General features: G+C 39.0%; 1 pseudogene; it reads left to right on the top strand.

The window, feature by feature from the left end:
• The first annotated feature begins 8,145 nt into the window (after positions 1–8,145).
• On the top strand, positions 8,146–8,704 carry LOC106724705 (annotated as a pseudogene).
• The last annotated feature ends 10,950 nt before the right edge of the window (positions 8,705–19,654 follow it).

Below are 19,654 nucleotides of genomic sequence, written 5' to 3'. Positions count from 1 at the left end.
CCAAACCCAGGCATGTGCCCTGACTGGGAATCAAACTGAGATGGGTTAATGATTAACCACTGAGCTACACCAGTCAGGTTCAAGATTGTCTTTGCTATTCTGGGTCCCTTGTTATTCCATGTGAATTTTAGGATCAACTTATCAATTTCTATATAAGAAAAGCTGATTTTGATTGAGATTGTATGGAATCTGTAGAACAATTTGTGGAGTATCACCATCTTAGCAATATTAAGTTTTCCAATCTGTGAACATGTCTTTTCATTTGTTTAGTCTTTAATTTCTTTCAAAATTTTAATAATTAAAAATATTTCTAAGTGTTTTATTTCTATGATGTTACTAAAAATGAAATTGCTTTCTTAACTTTATTCTCTGTTATTTGCTGGTGTACAAAAATGCAATTGATATTTATAATTGATTTGGTATGCTTCAACTTTGATGAATTAATGCATTTCTTAGTTTTAACGGAGTCCTTAAAATTTTCTACAAACAAGTTTATGTCATCTACATGTAGAAGTAAGTAGTTTAATTTCTTCTTTCCCAATATGATTTGTTTGTTTGTTTGTTTTTGCTTAATTGCCCTAACTAGTGTCTCCAGCACAATGTTGAATAAAAGTGGCAAGACATACTTGTCTTGTTTCTGATCTTAGGGAAAAGTTTTAATCTTTCATTAGTTGGGATGTGTTCCCTCCCCTCTTATTTTTTCAAAGAATTTGCAAAGGACTTAGTAATGCACTAAAGCTAAGAAAATTAAAGCCTGCTTTGTGCTGAATAATTCTACATTTTTGGGTTATAAGAATACAAAATATTACATACAAAGGTAGACTTATGAACAAGGTACTAAATATTTAAAGGATAAAAATCAAGCCAAGTTTTATCCCAGTTAGTTGATCCCCTCCTAAAATTTCTAGAGATAAATTATTTAAGCTAGATCACAAATTTATATTTACACTAATGATTATGTTTGTGAATATGTAATATAGCATATTCTTTGAAAAGCATTGAAACAACACAGAGAGATTAATAAGAAAGGTAAAATATAATAGCCCTAATCGGTTTGGCTCAGTGGAGAGAGTGTTGGCCTGCAGACTGAAGGCTCCCAGGTTCCATTCCGGTCAAGGGCATTTGCCTGTGTGGGCTTGATTCCCAGTAGGGGGCATGCAGGAGGCAGCCAATCAGTGATTCTCTCTCATCATTGATGTTTCTATGTTTCTCTCTCTCTCCCTTCCTCTCTGAAATCAATAAAAATATTTTTTAAATTCTATCACCCAGAAATAATCATCACATTTAGTGAATCATGCTTTAGACCATGCTTTATATCACAGTTATTTAATTCCGTATTTAAATGTATTCATTGTTTACCACCAATGATTTTTTTTTTTGCCTTCTCTATCCTGAAATCTCATGGATATATGGACTTTATTAAAAAGTAGTTTTGTTCTAGGATTCCTGGGTAATGTGATTCCAGAGTTCCTTTATACTTAGGAATGTAAATATACTTCCTTAAATGTGAACAACCTGGCTGTGTACTAGTCTTGTTTCACATTTTAACTTTCTAGATATTGCTCTGTTATCCCCTTGCATTGAATATTACTGTGGAGAAGTCAGAGGATGATTCTATTTTCCTCTATTATAGATGACTTTACTTGAAATTCAACTGAATTTGGCATTTTTCATCCCAGGTTAATAATCTTTTAAAATGTATTTTTCAGGCCCTAACTGGTTTGGCTCAGTAGATAGAGCATTCGCCTGCAGACTGAAGGGTCCCAGTTTGGATTCTGGTTAAGGGCACATGCCTGGGTTGTGGGGCTTGATCCGCAGTAGGGGGCATACAGGAGGCAGCCAATCAATGATTCTCATCATTGATGTTTCTATCTCTCTCTCCCTCTCCCTTCCTGTCTGAAATCAATAAAAATATATTTAAAAATAAAATGTATTTTTCAGTTACAGTTGACATAATGTTATATTAGTTTTAGGTGTACCATATGGCAATTAGACACTTATATTCCTTAGGAAGTGATTATTCTGATAAGTCTAGTACCCATCTGACATCAGGTTGATCATTTCATATCACTTTTTTTCTAGAACAGGATGGATCCTTTAATTTGCAAGTTCACTTTCTTTTCATTCTTTTTTTTTTCCTGCTGCATTTTTTAGGATTACTCTTTTAGGAAAAATTGATCTTATGTTGGGTAATGTTTGTCCTCTGTAATGATTAACTTCTTTCTAATTGCTTTAACCTTTGTTTTCTTCTCCTCTGTCATTTCAGTGTCTAACTAGGCTTTTGTGAAATCTCATGTCAGTGGTGTCTATTCTATTTCTTGCTATTTCATATTAATTTGTTAGTAACAGCTAACAAATTTGGTCCTTGAATTGCTATTTTAACTCTGAAATTTCCCTTTCCATCTCCTGTTATTGTTTTATCTGGTGTTTAAGCTCTTGCTTTATTAAATTCATATTTTTATTAAATTTTTGTTAGATGTAAAGTACTCATGAATATTTTTATTGTTTTCTTTTGTACTGAATATGAATAGTATTTAAATAGTTACAGTTCATTCTTCTTAAACATTTCACACTCCTCTAAACTTTCACCATTTGGGTATTTGCAGGGAGAGGGAGAATGTTTAATATGGCATGTTTTAATCCTATTGGTTAGGATGCTTTGGGCTGGAAATAACAGAATCTTTTGCAATGTTTAAATAACAGATATTCTGTTATCTCACATAACTACTATTTAAAGATAGTCAGTTCCAAAGTTGGTTCTGCAGTATAACTATGTCATCGAGGATCTTCTCATCTGCCTGCCCTGCCGACCTCATAATCCCAAGATGACTGCCAAGGGTCCAAATTCAAGTCCGGGCACACCAGCATCCCAGGCAACAAGGAAGGTGAAGGGACAAAAAGGGCCTTATTAATGTTAGTTCTCTCTTTTTTTCAGAAAGGAAAGTCTTCCTCAGGATCTCTCTTCCTTTCAATCTCAAACCATAAGATCCATTTTGTCAGAACTGGATCATATGCCTTCCCCAAATATATCACTGATAGAGAATTGGGTGGCCATGATTGGTCTAAAACAGTGATTCTCAGAAGTCACTCTGGGAGGCCTCTCTCTTCCTCTTCCAGTTGCAAGCGCTTCTGGAGCTGCAGGCTTTGGTGCAAATATGGCCAAGTCGAAGAACCACACCACATGCAACCAGTCCCGAAAATGGCACAGAAACAGCATTAGGAAACCTCAATCACAAAGATATGAATCTCTTAAGGGGTAGTTCCTGAGAAACATGCGCTCTGCCAAGAAGCACAAGAAGGGCCTGAAGATGTAGGCCAACACCAAGGCCATGAGCGCACGTGCTGAGGCTATCAAGGCCCTTAGAAAGCCCAAGGAGATCAAGCCCAAGATCCCAAAGGGCAGCAGCTGCAAGCTCAATTGACTTGCCTAATTGCTCAAGCTTGGGAAACGTGCTTGTGCCCACATTGCCAAATGTCTCAGGCTTGTATGGAAGTTTGACTGGAACTTGGTACACTGATGGCTCTAGCTGTGCTAATCTGCCCACCTGATGGCAGCCAGCATTCAACTGTCCGCTGATACTCTCTACGTGGAAACAGAAACAAATCACAGTAGCCAAAGGGCCGAGTTATGAGGGGTCTGATTGGTAATCACGCATGAACCTTGGCCTGACCCTGGGTAGTGACACTGGGTGATTCTGAAATGATTGACTCTATGGCTTGGCCATGATAATTGAGGGCAGCAAGCCCTACTGTCCCTAGAATGGGACGATTTACTGCAGCGGTTCTCAACCTGTGGGTCGCCAACCTGTGGGTCGCGACCCCTTTGGGGGTCGAATGACCCTTTCACAGGGGTTGCCTAAGACCACCGGAAAACACATATATAATTATATATTGTTTTTGTGATTAATCACTATGCTTTAATTATGCTCAATTTGTAACAATGAAAATACATCCTGCATATCAGATATTTACATTACGATTCATAACAGTAGCAAAATTGCAGTTATGAAGTAGCAACGAAAATAACTTTATGGTTGGGGGTCACCACAACATGAGGAACTGTATTAAAGGGTCGGGGCATTAGGAAGGTTGAGAACCACTGATTTACTGGAATCTGCAATGGGACATTCTGCTGGTTGGGGCAATTAATTCACACCCCTGGTGGGGAAGAACGGCTTGGTCCCTAGTGGGACCCTGTCACCTAACGCAGCAGGGACCCATGTAGACACATTATATGTGGACTGGTCATGCACCATTGAAAGATGGGAGGAGGTAGGGGACCTGGTCTGGCATATCACCCCTCCTAATTACCTCCTCACGACAGAAAGCATTACCTCTCCTGGCTAACAGGTATGGTTTACACAGCCTGGCCAGATTCCCAAGGCTGCGGCTACGTTCACATGTAAAGATCAGGCTATGATCTTCCCATTTAAGTCCCTATAAATATTTGTCTTTCTGACCTCAGACTTCCACTGTTCATGTGAAATCCAGTTACAGGGAGGCAGGCACTTGTGCAGTTACCCAAACTGAATGTTATGTTTTTTTATATCAAATGAATCTGTTAATATCTCTCCTTTGTTAATACATATGAAATCCCAAATAAACGCCCAAGTGATCCAATTTCAACCCCAGGTGACCTATTAGCACACTGGTTCAGGTCCTGGGGAACATGGCGGAAAAATTGTTACTAATACTTAGGGGAATGAAAGTCTCTCCAGGGACTTTTAGAAAGATTTTTTGGTTGTCACAACTTTAGATCCAAATTAGGGTTCTATTAGCAGGAATGAAGGGGAGAATAGCATTTGAGTATATGCACTACCTATATAGATACCACTGTATAAAGGGAGGAAACCCATTTTCAGCTGGAATATGAATCGATAATGTATTTTTCTTAACAAATGGATTATTAAACTGCCCATCCTTTGTCATACAAAGAACAAAATAGAACACAGAGAGAATGTAGAGGTCTCATATATATACAGTAGGTCCTCGGGTTACATCGGAGATCCGTTCCTACAGCGCGACGTAATGCGATTTTCACTGTAAGTCGGAACCCACCTACATAAGCACCTACATCACTCACATGGAGCACATACACAGCAGTAATGAAGTGAAACAGTAAAAAAAATTTAAAAGAAAGATAACAATTCCTGACCTTTACTTGTGGTAAATAAATAATAAAAAACATAAAGCACATATGTACATACGTCGAAATGATGGAACTCTTTTTTTTATATAAATAAATGGGAGATGGCGATGTAACATTACCCAGAGAACTGTCGGTAGAGAGAAACACTTCAGAATTATCCAATCAGAAAAGAGAAAAGCGATTGATGTTTAATGAGTGAAAAATACTTTGGCAGAGTATTCAAAGAATAACCTATGAAAAATAAACTAATCAGAATAGTCCTTTAAATGAAATTTATTAATAAGTTTATGAATAAAAATAAGAATTAAGTAAAACAGAATAAATTAGAAAATAAAGGACATCGGTGGTAGAAAGAATAATGAGTCCTCTAAGATATCTATGTTCCAATCCCTGGAAACTGTGAATGTTACTTTACATGCAACTGTTTTTTGTTTTTTTTTAGTTATGATTAAGTTAAGTTGCTATGAGATGGGAAATTTTTGGATTTTCCTGGTAGGCCCAGTGTAATCACAAAAGTTCTTATAAAAGGGAGTTGGGAGGGTCAGAATCAGAATCAGTGATGTGACAATGGCCCAGCCGGCATAGCTCAGTGATTGAGTGTCGACCTGTGAACCAGGAGGTCACGGTTCAATTCCCGGTCAGGGCACAATGCCTGGGTTGCAGGCTCGATCCCCAGTGTGGAGTGTGTAGGAGGCAGCCGATCAGTGATTCTCTCATCCATTGATGCTTCTATCTCTCTCTCCCTCTCCCTTCTCTGAAATCAATAAAAGTATATTAAAAAATATATTCCATTAAAAAAAAGGAATGTGACAATAAAAGCATAAGTTGAAATGATGGAAGAAGCTGACTTCTGGAAACTAAAAAGAGCAAGGAAACAGAGTCTTCCCTGGACCCTGCAGAAGAAACGCAGCCTGCTGACATTCATTTTAGACTTGATCTCCAGAACTGTCAGGCAACAAAGTTGTGTTGTGTTATGCCTCTAAGTTTATGGTAATTTGTTACAGCAGAAATAGGACATCCAAATGCAGACTGACATAGAATAAGAACAGCATGAAACATAGCAATGACTATCTACAGGACTTGGACCATGTAAAGACAAGAGGAATCAAAACTGAACCAAACAGAGGCAATACCTAACTAAACAGTAAGAGTTTTCATCATTTTTCATAGTCAGAAGGGGGAACTGAGCATGTCTATGGAAATTTACTGTGCATTTGTTATAGTTTGATATATATATTAGTCAGAGTTCTCCAGAGAGACAGGAGAGTGTGTGTGTGTGTGTGTGTGTGTGTGTGTGTGTGTGTGTGTGACTTTTAAAAAAAGAAATTGTCTCATGCATTGGGGGGCAGGGCTGGCAAGTCTGAAATTTGTAGGGCAGGCTGGAAATTCAGGTAAGAGCTGATGTTGCAGCCCTGAGAATTCTGCAGGGCAACAGGCTAGAAACTGGCAGGGTTTCTATGTTGCAGTCTTGAGAAGTCTTTCTTCAGGAAACCTCGGGTTTTGTTTGTAAGGCCTTCAACTGATTGAATGAGGCCCACTCATATTGTGGAGGGTAATATGCTGCACTCAAAGTCTACTGATTTAAATGTTAACCACATGTAAAAAAAAAATACCCTTACAGAACATCTAGACTAATGCTGTGACCGAACATATCCTAACCAACTTGACATAAAATTAACCATCACAATATACATATGTATATTTAACTCTATAGTAAAATATACTCATTAATTATCAGCAAATCCTTTGTTGTGTTTCATCAACTTGCCTTAATGTTTAGATCAAGATTCTTAATGCGAAATCCATGGACCTCTAGAGGTTCATGAAGTTTTTCAAAATATGTAGCATTTTGAGTGGATGTACATTCATGCATTTTTCGGGGGGAAAGGTCTATAGCTTTCACCATATTCTCAGAAGAGTCTACAAGGATGTGAAATTGACCAAGAAAGGTTAAGGAGCCACTGTAGAAAGACATCAACAGTGGACCATTTTTGACATTTGAAGGATAGGTTCTGATGTCTGAACAAACAAGGCTCTTACAGACTGCTCTGGGAGTTACTCATTACATAAATACCAAGTCCTCAGTAACTGTTAAGTAATAGATTAATATATATATATATCTTTGTTTTCCAGGAAAGACATGGCTTTCTCTTATATGATATTATAAGGGAGATGGAACAGTCTCACAGTGCAGTCCAAAATGAGTCTTTCAGATGCAAGTTTTTGGTTATTATGATTTTGTGGGCAAGCTATTTAGTTAATACATGGCAGTGGAATGAGTGAGCAGCAGTGAGGAGCCTTTCAAAATCTTAGAAATGAGAAAGAATGCTGCCCTCTGAACCCTGCCGGGAGCCTGTCCATCCTTGCTTCTTGACACAGTCGCTGCAGAGAAGAAATATCTGCACAGCATATATTTCAAGGGACCTGGCGATATGGCATATCCTCAGTAACTGTTAAGTAATAGATTAATATATATATATATCTTTGTTTTCCAGGAAAGACATGTCTTACTCTGATATGATATTATAAGGGAGATGGAACAGTCTCACAGTGCAGTCCAAAATGAGTCTTTCAGATGAAAGTTTTTGGTCATTATGATTTTGTGGGCAAGCTACTTAGTTAATACATGGCAGTGGAGTGAGTGAGCAGCAGTGAGGAGCCTTCCAACATCTTAGAAATGAGAAAGAATGCTGCCCTCTGAACTCTAAACCTATCCACTCAGCACATCTGAGAAGCCAGCAAATTGTCTCCTCGGCCTTCAGAACAGCTGTATAGTTAAAGTGAATGAATCAATTAATAGGGGAAACTTGTATTTTAATCAAGAGTACCCTTAGCAGTCCCAGATCTCTCTCTTGCTTCAACAGTGTTTGGATGGGACAGACCCAGGGACACCCCTTCTTCCAGCCTCTGACCACCATCCACCATCTTTTCCAGTCACCAGCTTCAGAACAACCTCTGAGACCAGCAGCCAAGACACTATTTTCTTTCTACTTTAACTCCTTATTGCCGGGCAACCATGAGCTCCCAAATTCATCAGAATTATTCCCCTGAGGTGGAGGCTGCTGTCAACCGCTTGGCCAACCTGCATCTGTGGACCTCCAACACCTACATCTCTCTGGGCTTCCATTTCCACTGTGATGATGTGCCTCTGGAGGGCATGGGCCACTTCTGAGAGTTGGCAAAGAAGAAGCACAACGGCGCTAGGCATACTTTTCCAGAATGTGCTGAAGCCTTCACATTCTGGAAGATGAGTGGGGCAAAGCTCAGGATACCATGGAAGCCGCCCTGGCCTTGGAGAGGAACCTGAACCAGGCCCTTTTGGAGCTGCATGCCCTGGGTTCTGCCCATGCAGACCCTTATCTCTGTGACTTCCTAGAGAAATACTTCCTGGATGAGCAGGTGAAACTCATGAAGAAGATGGGCCACCAGCTGACTAACCTCCGCAGGCTGGCCAGCTCCCAGGCTGGGCTTGGCGAGTATCTCTTTGAAAGGCTCACCCTCAAGCAATACTAGGAACCTTTGGAGCCCAGAGGCCTTTGAGAGGCCCCTCTGCACTCCCCTAGTGTCTGGCTTTTGCCTGAGCCTCTTCCAGAAACTGTAGCCATTTGTTTAACCACCCTGGAGCCCTCTCCCATGCATTGGACCAAATAGAAACAATAAAGCTTTTTGTAGAAAAAAGAAAAAAAAAAATCAAGGAGAGAAGGCTAGAGTGAGTCCTGTAATACTCTATTGGAGTTGGGGATGTTTGTATGAACTCATGTTTATTTTAATATGTATGTAGATAAACACAGAAACAAATATAGATATGTGTATTTACACACACACACACACAGACACACACACGTTAGCTCCATTCACTGAGTGGGCCTACAAGCAGTGGCACTTTGGTAGCAGTGAGCACATACCACACCCAAATCTTGGTTTCCAAGTATAATCCTATCTAATAAAAGAGTAATATGCAAATTGACCATCACTCCAACACACAAGAGGGCCGCCACAAGATGGCCAGCAGGGGAGGGCAATTAGGGGTGACCAGGCCTGCAGGGGAGGGCAGTTAGGGGTAACCAGGCCAGCAGGGGAGGGCAGTTGGGGGCAATTGGGCCTGCAGGGGAGGGCAGTTAGGCGTCGATCAGGCTGGAAGGGGAGTGGTTAGGCATCAATCAGGCTTGGCAGGCAGAAACAGTTAGGGACAATCAGGCAGGCAGGCAGACAGGCGAGTGGTTGGGAGCCAGTAGTCCTGGATTGTGAGAGGGATGTCCAACTGGATTGGGCCTAAACGGGCAGTTCAACTTCCCTCTAGGGGTCCCAGATTGGAGAGGGTGCAGGCTGGGCTGAGGGACACCACTCTCCTGCCCCCCCCCACATGAATTTCGTGCACCGGGCCTCTAGTTCTCTAATAAAGGGACATAGGAGGTAAGAGGCCTGAAAGCTAGGAAAATTTGGCCAAAGCTGGAGCAGCTTGCACAACAAATACTATAACTCAAAGAATAAAATAAATATCCACAAGCCCATACTGATGTAAATAAACAATTGAAAAAATAAGTAGATAGGTAAGTGCTAGAGAAAGAACAAATTTTCCTTATAGAAGAATTCAGAACAATATTCACAGATACTCCCCATTCCAAGAGGTAGAGCTTAATTCCCCTCTCCTTGAGTGTGGGCTGTATTTAGTGACTTGCTTCCAAAGAACAGAGTCTGGGGCCTGGCTGGTGTGGCTCAGTGGTTGAGCATTAACCTATGAACCAGGAGCTCACAGTTTGATTCCCGATCAGGGCACATGCTTTGGTTGCGGGCTCAATCCCTATTGAGGGGCATACAGGAGGCAGTGGATTAATGATCCTCTCTTACCATTGATGTTTCTATATCCCTCTCCCTCTCCCTCTCCCTTCCACATTCTGAAATCAATAAAAACATACTTAAAAAAATTAAAAATAGAGTATGGGAAAGAAAAATAGGAGAAAACTGGCAGGCACTACCTTAGCCAAATGGTAAAGTTAACATTATCAATGATAAATCATGTTGATATCTATACCCCCTGATAATATATGAGAAAAAAAGCAATTCACCTTTGCGGTAATTTCCCACAAAACTGGTGTAATCCTGAGAAAAACCCGAACTGAAGAACATTCTAAAAAACATCTGACCAGTACTCTTCAAAACTGTCAAAGGAGAGACTAAGAAACTGTCATAGCCTGAACAGGATTAAGGAAATGTGATGACTAAATGAAATGTGGGACACTGGTTTGGATCCTCAAATAGAAAAAGAACATTAGCAGAAAAACTGATAAAATCTGAATAAAATCCATGATTAACAGTATTATATCAATGTTAATTTTTTTAGTTTTGACAACTGATGGAATAAGATGTTAACACTAAGCATAAAGCATGTTCAGAAAAGCAAATCCTAACAGAGTGTCTAGTACAATAGAAATGTATTTCTGTGGGTCAGGAATATTTTCCCAGTTCTGAACTGGCTGAAATGTGCCTCAGGTCTAATTGTCTCCTTTGGGTGGAATTCCCTGCCTATCCAACAATGTTTGGATCACCAATTCAGTCTACAAAGGTCTGTGCTCCTAGGAAAAGAGAAGCATTGAAGAGGGCACATGAACATACTGTCACTAGAAAGATATAGCTCCTAATTATAAATAAATCAAACTGGCCTTCAGGCCAATTGCACCAACCTCATTAAATTTAGCTATGAAACTCTCTCAGAACCTGCTCATTCTAGGGTCCAAAGTCTGCTTTCTGGACTAGCAAGCTTCAAATTCAGATCTTACTATCAGGTGGCTTCCCTTCTGAAATCTTACCAAGCCCCACCCCCACCTCCCTTTATCCACATTGTTGGTCCAGCTCAATAGGCCTCCTGGCAGCTAGCTCTCCTAGCAATGCCTGCAGTAACGACATACTTGATGTAGACAATAAAGCCAATTTCTGATATCTTGGCATCTCTTTTACTTTCTTGAATAATATGAATACCAGTTTCAAAAGTGAGATTCCTTCAGCCCCCTTGATATTCTTATGTAGTAAAAGTTGTGGCTGTATTCTGGAAAAAATAGGCACAATACCAATAAACAATGACTCTAGAATCCAGCCTCTCCCAGGTTTTTACTGTGTTGAAACAAAAGAACTTGATTCTTTCCCTCCTGGACAATTAATTTTTCTGTAATCTCTGTGTACATTCCTTATCATTCTATGTTTGAAGGCCTGTATAACCTGAATTGCCACTTTTCTTTTCAGAGTTAAGAGGGGAAAACTCATGTCATTGTATTTTAAGTATTAAGTCCTTCCCCTTTCTCACTTTTTATAGTTTCTAAAATTTTGCCTTGAATTTCAAGTTCTTCTGGCCAACATAATTCTAACCTGGCTGTCAATCATTTTTAGTAACTGTTGTAACTGAGAGCCTTTACAACTCAAAGTTCCTGAAACCCTACATTGAAAACTACAATGAATTAGTGAGTCAAGTATAACGCATGCCAGCATCTTCTTATAAACCAGAATGAAAACCAAGGTTTCCTCTTCATTGTTCAAACTTTATTAACATGATTTTTGGGTGATTATTACAGTAAATAAATACTTAACTTTAAATAAACGGGTAGGGTAATTTGTGAACTGACAAAATTTTTGTCTTATTGCTACAGATAGCTTGGCCTTAGTGCTTGCTTTACAGAGCACTGTTCAGGGACATAGAAATCTAATGCCTGAACTCCATGAAATGCACATTTTCAATTGTACTACAAACTGCCAAACTGCAGATTCCTGCTCTAACTGGCTAACTCATTAGATGAGGAACCTCCGCTCTTACCTTAGCACAAAACTTTTGACCCTTAAGTTCCCTGATAAGATATAATTCCACAGAAGTAAAATAAAAACTTTCATTAGTGGGCCAATTATTAAATATGGATTTAACCACTTATTTTTTTTTCTGACTCTCAGTAAATGTTTTAAACATAGTCGCACAATAGTAAGACATTGTCACCAGAAGTCCATTAAGCACTATTACCTACTACCTGACACATAAGTAGGTCTTTATTAAATATTTGTTGAATAGAAAGAAATGTCACTATGTAGCAATATACAAATACAACTGGATGTCTCTCTCTCTCTTTTTTTTTAATCTTTACCCGAGGATCTGTTTTTTAATGACATTGGGGGAGAGAGAGAAACATTGATGTGAGAGAAACATTGATTGGCTGCCTCCCCCAGGTGCTCCAACCGGGGATCAAACCTGAAACCCAGGTATGAGCTCTGATAGGGCATCAAACCTGCAACCTTTTGTTCTATGGGCTGATGCTCAAATCAACTGAGCAACCAGACCAGGGCTGGTTGTTTCTCTTAATTCTTCTTTGCTTCCCTGACATGAATTACTGGGTCTCATCAGTTCTACTGTACTGAGATAGCTTTTGTGGACCTGTCCTCCTCTGAATTCCCATTGCCCAAATTATGGCCATTTAGGTCTCCTGTCTTTGTTTCCCATTTTCCCATCCCAAGTCTTTTCCCTACTTCCAGTCCAACCTCCATAAGGCCACTAGAGTTATCTTTCTAAAGTTCAAATAAAACAATGCCAGCCTTCATTAAACATTTCAATAGTACATGGCAGGCAAGGCTTTTCATAATCTTTCGATGTATTTTTCCAACTTCATCTCTTACTACTTCTCATCAAGCACTCTGGCCCTCTATTCTTTGACTTGGAAAAGTCAAATTATCATATTTCAACTTGTTGATTACTCTTGCATGATTATGTGGCATTCTGCATGCTCATTTCTGGCTGGAAAATACTCACCTAACAATGTTCTTACTTGTCTTTTGGGATTCAAATATTTTCTCTTCTGTAAGCCTTTCTTGACTCCCATATTCAGTTTCTCCTGTGCTCCCATGCAACATTCTATTGACTTTTCTCACAGCATAACTCTCACCAGAGGCTATTTTTCCATTGGTTTTTAGAGAAAGGGAGGGGAAGAGACAGAGAGAGAAACATTGATGTGAGAGACACATTAATTGGTTGCCTCCCACATGAGCCCTGACCAGGGCCAGGGATAGAGCCTGCAACTGAGGTACCTGGCCTTGACCAGAATTGAACCTGGGACCCTTTAGTCCACAGGCCAATGCTCTATCCACTGAGCCAAACTGGCTAGGGCATAGCAGTTATATTTTATTGCATTCATCTTTTTTTGCCATCTTGACTAATGCTGTCCAATAGAAATGCAAGCTGCAAATAATTTTTAACTTTTCTGATAGACGAATTAAAAAAAAATGGCCCTGGCCAGTGTGGCTCAGTGGATAGAGTGTTGGGCCTCGAACCAAAGGGTCTCGGGTTCGATTCCCATTCAAGGGCATGTATCTGAGTTTCAGGTTCAATCCCTGGGCCGGGTTGAGACATGTGAAGGAGGCAACCAATAGATGTGTCTCTCTCACATGGCTGTTTCTCTCTCCCTCCCTTCCACTCTTTCTAAAAATTAATGGGAAAAAATATCCTTTGGTGAGGATTAACAACAACAAAATAATAATAATAAAAAAATTCTAAAAAAGTAAAATGAAACAGATGAAAAGAATTTTAATATTTTCATTTAACTCAAATATATCCCAAATATCGTCACTTCAACACATAAAATTTGTTAATTATGTGTTTTACCTTATTTTTTGTAAGTTTTCAAAAATCCTGTGTGTTTTGTATACTTATAGTACATTCCAATCTGCCACATTTGGAATGTACTCACTACTGTGGTTAGTGGCTTTCAGATTGGACAGCTAGTGTAAGCTTCAAAAGGAATCACATCTTGTTCATTTTTGTTTTCTCAGGTGCCAAACTTGTAAGAAATGCCTAATAAATGAATGAGTAAATGAATGATGATAAAAATAGCTTGCATTGGCTTACCATGTGAAAGGCACTGTGATAAGCAAGATACATAACTGTTTATTCCTTTCCTTACCATCAAGTGGCTGGTTGGCATTCAATAGCTACTGAACAGTCATTAAGTAATTAGGTAGCCTTTGGAAAGCAACTTAACGTCTAATGATTTCCATTTACTTATTTGTGAAAGGACAGAGGGGTTGGGCAAAATGACTTTTTTCCCCAGGCAGAAGCTTTATTTATTTTTCTAGCTTTTGTTCTTATTTTATTTTTAATCTATTTACTTATTTTAATTTACTCTTATATTGGTTATATTATTTTCAAGAGTATAATATAGTGATTAGACATTTTTATACCCTTACAAGGTGATCACTCCACTAATTCTAGTAGTCACCTGTCACCGTGTAGAGTTATCACAATATTATTGACTATATTCTCCTTCTCCTTTTCACCCATATCCCCAACTCTCCCTTCTGGTAACCATTCCTTTGGTCTCTGTTCCCATGAGCCTGTTTTTGTTAAATTTAAAATTTTTTTCAATTACAGTTGACATTGAATATTACATTAGTTTTAGGTGTACAGCATAGTGGTTAGACATTTATATAATTTATGAAGTTATTTCCACTCCCATAAGTCTAGAATCCACCTGACACCATACATAATTATTATAATATTATTGACTATATACCCTATACTGCCCTTAAATCCCTGTCACTATTTTGTAACTGCCAACTTGTACTTTTTGATCCCTTCAGTTTTTCCACCCAGCTCCCAACCCCTTACCCTTCTGCCAACCATCACTATGTTCTCTGTATCTGTTTGTTCTGTTCATATAAATGAAATCATATGGTATTTGTCTTACTCATTTCATTCAGCATAATACCCTCTAGGTCCATCCATTAATATACTGTCCTCGGATGGCTGACATATCAGATATTAAGCTGATTAAGAATAGATACTACACTTGATCTTAGTCTAAGGGCCAAGAAGCGAGGCAATGTGATTCTTAAGCCCGGTTCTAAAATAGTGTGGATTATAAATAAGTGGAGAAAATGGGTTAGAAGATTTAGGAAACAATGTTGCACAGTGGAAGGGCATATGCTTTGGAATTAGACAAACTAAGTTAGACTTCCCACAACCATCACTCAGTTATGTAACCTCAGGCAATTTAAATTCTCCAATCTTCCACTTCCTCATCTGTAAAACGGAGACATTAATACCTATCTTTTTGTGAGGTTTGGAAATAATATCTACAAAGTGTTTGGCATATTAGTATATTTTCAAAAATAGAAGATAGATATTATTATTGGTTCTGGGAAATCTTTCACTTTATTATTTTTCCTTAAGATTTAACAACCTTAAAGGTAACCCTTTAAGAGAAGGCTTACCACGGGCCAGAAACTATGCTAGGTGCTTTAAAGTATTAACTCATTCAGCTTCATTGCACCCTTATGAGGTAGGTGGTATGACTGTCATTTCCATTTTACCTTTGGGAAACTGAGGCACAGAGGATAAATAATTTGCCCAAGGTCACAAAGATAGTAAATAGTAGTGCTCAGATTCTACACCCAGGAGTTCATTTCTAGAATCAGGACTTTTAATCACTGTGCTCTATTCTTCTCAAGCCAAACTTTGCCTAATTCATTAAAAAAACACACACAACACTACAATTTTGCTGTTTTAATAAATATCATCACAGCGATTAAATGACTTTGTTTATGGAGAAACGCTCATTTGTGCCCTTTCTGAGCTCTGGAAAATAAGAGAGTAGGGACTGAGTCAAGTATAAGTTTTACTTACTTCAAGAGTCATACTTAAAAAAAAAAAAGAGTCATACTTTTGTATATACTGACAATTTGTTACACATAGGTGTGGTTTGCTGCCTGAAGTTCTTCTAGTTCCAGGCCTTTGTTTGCAAATATTTCTGGGAGGAGGCCTTTCTTAAGTAGTTCAAAGGTGTGAGGTACTGATCTTAGAGACTTTAAGCATAGTTCTCAAAAAACACCACCCAAAGAGCAGGAAATAGGCAAGTCAGAGACTGTGGCTTACACCTTACACATGCTGTGATATTTGAATACAGATGACGAACTAGCAATTCCCATTTCTGGGCATTTGCAGCAGCTCTGTTCTGACGCATGTACAAAGGATATAAATTCCTAAAAATGTAAAAAAAAAAAGGAAAGGAGACAAGGAGACAAGAAAAAGAAGAGAATAACTTCCAGGTCTCAGGGCTCTATTGAGTTACTATAGCCCAACAATGAGGTCAAAACAATGCCACTCTCAAAAGGCCAAAATAATCACCTAACCAGATGTGGAAAGAAATTAGCCAGCAAGATGATTGATTGTTTTTACAATGATGTTTAGAAAATAGATAACAGATGATATGTAAAGAAATGTTGCAAATACTGTTCTTCTTCCTCCCAACACCTGTGAGCTAGGTAACACCAGGACACTTTTAACCATAAACAGGGTCTAGAGGAGACAGTTGAGAATGTAGGGGAGGCAAAATTTTACCTCTACCTTCTTAGGGTTTTTCAGCTGGGCCTGAGAATTAAACTGATATAAGACAGATTAACAGGAGAAAAGTATACAAATGTATATGTTTTATAAGACATGAAAGCTCTCACAAGAAAATAAAGACCTAAAAATATGGTGAAACCTATAGGCTTTTACATTAGATTACACAAAGAGAGGCAATGGTGGAAAAATCACTAAACCAGTGCTTCTCAACCTTCCTAATGCCGGGACCCTTTAATAGAGTTCCTCATGTTGTGGTGACCCCCAATTTCATTGTTACAAATTGAACATGATTAAAGCATAGTGATTAATCACAAAAACAATATGTAATTATATATGTGTTTTCTGATGGTATTAGGCGACCCCTGTGAAAGGGTCGTTCGACCCCCAAAGGCAGGGGTCCTCAAACCACGGCCCGCGGGCCACATGTGGCCCGCCGAAAATATTTATCCGGCCCGTCAGGTGTTTTTGCCGATGCTGTGTGCATAGGAATTTGTTCATAGTTTTTTTTTTAAACTATAGTCCGGCCCTCCAACGGTCTGAGGGACAGTGAACTGGCCCCCTGTTTAAAAAGTTTGAGGACCCCTGCCCAAAGGGGTCGCGACCCACAGGTTGAGAACCTCTGCACTAAATTATATGAGGAAGCTAAAGGCAGATAAGTATTAAACTTTTAAAAAAAATTATTCATTTTATTTTTTTCATCACCATTTATTTGCTCTCTTCCACTTCTCCCCACCGTCTCCCCCCTGCAATCACCACACTGTTGTCCATGTCCTCGAGTTTTCTTTCTTTTTTTCCTCAATCAAGATAAGAATTACTTTTAAAAGGTCTATTTAATACAAGATTCTCCTGGCTTTGATTCCCCACGAAAGGACGAGTTGAACAAAACCTTTGAAGTAGAAAGTTTTTCCTGAAAGAAAGGGCATATTGAGCCATATACCAGCTGGAAAAAGCACCGGGTTTTGAGGTATGCAGTGGAAACTGCCAGCAGTAGAGCTAGGTGGAGAGGCAAACATGTCTGACATCCTGGGGTTGACCTGGCGCTTTTATAGAATGAGTAAGTGGTTTTGAAAGAATTTAGGTTGGTTATAGATAGAAGGGGCAGGAAAAGGTGAAGCAGAACTAGTTTGGGGATAGGTATATAGTCTGTAAGAAAGTATTTGCTCTTTCTGGATTGGTTGTGGGCAATACTTTGGAAAGTTCATTCATCGGCTATTCTATCTAGATAACCTCAGAAACAGCCTCTTGGAATTTAATTCAAAATTTCAATATATATTCAGGAAAATAAGCCGTCTTTTGTTGCTTTCCCCTCAAGGTTTTTAACTGACTAACCTTCCTTGTGTCTTCCTCCTATCCTCTGCCAGCTTGTAGTTTAATTTAGGACATCTCAGAATTTTTTCCTTGTCAATGGTGTCTTCTCTCCTGGTGTAAGGAGGGCATTTTTATACCCTCTTTCCAGGAAGAAAAAGGGGGATTAGAATACCCTTCTTGAACCTGTTGTATTTTATGTGTCTTTAGCTCTAAATAATCCTTGTGCCAAAGTGGCATATTTTGAGGTCATGTTCACTTTTAAGAAACAGAAAGTCAATGACCAGGACACAAGGAATGATTTAGAACAGCCAAGACTATAGCAGCTCCATTTTTGTTCCACCTAGATTAGGCTGTTGAATAACCAAAGGTCAGATTATTCATCTGACCTTTCACAGATCTCTGAAGCCCTCAGGATGGATATGGGCATTAAGTTTCACCCTTTGTTTAGAGATGAGGAAATGAAACCACAGGGACCTGTGTACTTGCTCCATCTGCACACGGTATTAATAGAAATGCTAGAAACTTGGTAGAGTTTTTTTTTTGCTTTCATTTTTAACAAGCTTTAAAAATATGTTTAAAGCGGATCAATTCTGGATGTCATAATTGAGTACAGGGCAAGATAGAGATCAGCAAATTAACTGCAGAGCATAACTGCCTTACTAGAAATTTGGCTCTCGCTAGTTGCCTGAAACTCTCTATGAAAATTAGCATCTCTGATGCATTCTAGATAGCTGTGATGGGTTGTCAACTGCAACCTCAAAGTTGTGTCCCCTTTAGTTTTGTCAAAATAAACATTTTTAATGAAAAATGGTTTCTTTTAAATAGTTCACACTCGACATTGTCATGAAATCAGTACAGAAGCATGGTGAAAATAATTAATCTGTGAGTTCCCTGAGACATATCTGCGATGCTGTGCTACTCACTGTGGGGGCTACAAAGAAGTATAAGGAGCAGTCAAAAGGACTTGATCTTGTTTTAGAGGAGGCAAATGTGGCATAGTAGAAAGATTAAGGAGTTTGCCATCAAATAGATCTAGAGTTCAATCATACTTCTGCCACCTAACAGCTGTGTGACTTTGGGGAGGGTACTTGTCTCATTGAGCCTCAATTTTTTCTTCTATGAAATTCAGATACATAGATACTGGTAAATACTTGCATAGGGTTGTTGTGAAGATACAGCTGTTAAAAAAATGCAACTGAATAAATTTAAGGATCTAATTAGCTTTATTCAATGATTCAGGCAACATGCCCTCTAGCAAATAGGAAAGAGATCCCAGGAGCTATATAAAATGAAAGCCTTTTATAGGAAGAAGGGGGCAGAGAAACCAAGTTTCTATCAAAGAGTGCAACATTTCAGGCAAGGCCCTTTCCTTTGGGGTGTCTATTTGGCGGATTACCTCACTAGTGTTGACCAGGAAATTACAGATTAACTGGTTGAAAGTTACATTTCCTCAAAAGGCTGAGATTAGTTAGGTTAGGTATTAAATATCAGTTTCGTGACTGTATTTTGGGCCTGTTGTCTCTTTTTAACAGAGTGAAGAACGTCAGCAGATCTGTGTTTAATAAGACGTTGAGGAAAAATATGTTAGAAAATGATACATGCTAAAAGAAAAGTGTTGTCCTAGCTGGTTTGGCTCAGTGGATAGAACGTCGGCCTGAGGACTGAAGGGTCCTGGGTTCGATTCCTGTCAAAGGCACATGCTTGGGTTGCAGGTTTGATCCCCAGTAGGGGGTGTGCAGGAGGCAGCCAATCAATGATTCTCTCTCATCATTGATGTTTGTATCTCTCTCTCCCTCTCCCTTCCTCTCTGAAATCAATTTTATATATAT

The sequence above is a fragment of the Myotis brandtii genome, unplaced genomic scaffold, assembly GCF_000412655.1.
Source record: "Myotis brandtii unplaced genomic scaffold, ASM41265v1 scaffold934, whole genome shotgun sequence".
NCBI classification, from domain to species: Eukaryota; Metazoa; Chordata; class Mammalia; order Chiroptera; family Vespertilionidae; genus Myotis; species Myotis brandtii.
This window is presented reverse-complemented; position numbering and strand designations above follow the sequence as displayed.